Source organism: Papaver somniferum, chromosome 8 (genome assembly GCF_003573695.1).
Source record: "Papaver somniferum cultivar HN1 chromosome 8, ASM357369v1, whole genome shotgun sequence".
In the NCBI taxonomy this organism is placed as follows: domain Eukaryota; kingdom Viridiplantae; phylum Streptophyta; class Magnoliopsida; order Ranunculales; family Papaveraceae; genus Papaver; species Papaver somniferum.
The window spans coordinates 53,772,052-53,773,416 of record NC_039365.1 but is presented as its reverse complement, the minus strand read 5'-3'; positions in this window follow the sequence as shown (position 1 = coordinate 53,773,416).

The following is a 1,365-nucleotide window of genomic DNA, read 5'->3' as shown; positions in this document are numbered from 1 at the left end:
GGATATGAGATCAAGACAATGCAACAACGAAGTATGTTTACTTGATACAAAGGTTCGGACTTAACCAAACACAATAGGATAGCTTATCAAGTAAATAGGAATTCACGTTTGTGTAATTTACTTTAATTATAATAAAACAATTATAATGCGGAAATATAAAGTAAATGACACAGCAAGATTTTGTTAATGAGGAAACTGCAAATGGATAAAAACCCCGAGATCTTGTCCAGAATTGAATACTCTCAGGATTAAGCCGCTACACAAAATTACACCTAACTTCGTATAATTGAGAACAAGCAACTAAACCTATAGTTCACCTAGTTATGTCTGTATTCCCACGCCTCCAACTTATAAATAAGTTACGTACTTGGAACAATTCCTTTGGTTTGTATTCTAAACAGTAAAGGAACAACAACTCTGTTTGATATCAACTCTATTCAACCAAGTGATATGAGCCGGACAAAGGCGCTTCCGTTTATCTTAACATAAACTCCTTCGTCAGGTCCTTAGATCTATCTTATGTCCAATTACCGAAGTAATCGTTTAAGATTAAGCCAACAACACTCTTAATCCAAAGAATTGTGTTGATGCGGATCTACTCAATTAATCAATCCAATCTACCACAAGGATAAACCGATTATTAATTGGATCCTCTTTTACCAAAACAAGTATTGTGCACACCAAAGATTATAAACCCAAGTCAGATCTTTAATATCTTCTTTGTCTTCAAATCTTCTTAAATCTTCAATAAAGAGCTACACACAATCACTTGAATCTCTTGTGATCAATCACGCACAGAATGGAGTATGTTCACAATGGATTATCACAAGATCGTCTTTAGAACTAACAACAGCCTAAAGATCCCTGTCGAAACTCTGAACTAGTTTGAGTGAATCTTATATCAGAAGAGAAGATCCTCAAGCATAAACAAACTAGGTGCAATCAGATTTCAACCACCGTTAGTCAATCAAATCAATCGGGAAAAAAAAAAGATAAACCGCAATTATCTAATTTCCCACCAACGGTACACGCTAGAGCTTCTCAATCCCAAGGAAGACTTTAAACTGAGCGGCCGTAAGAGATTTCGCCTAATTATGTTACTCTCCTCTCCGTATAGGAGGCTACACCAGTAACAACAACAAAAGTGAAAGTTTGTTGTTACAAAGGATTAATTTGCTAGAAAGGCAAACTTCAAGTATTTATAGACAAGGAAGTTTGGACACCAAGGAATTTCCAAAACCGAAAATATTCTCAAGATATTCATTAAATCACAAATTCGGTTTCCATAATTCCTGGAAATGCTCTGTCCAAAAATAATGATCGAAATCTCTCGGAAAATCTAATTAGTAGATGCACATTACTAAT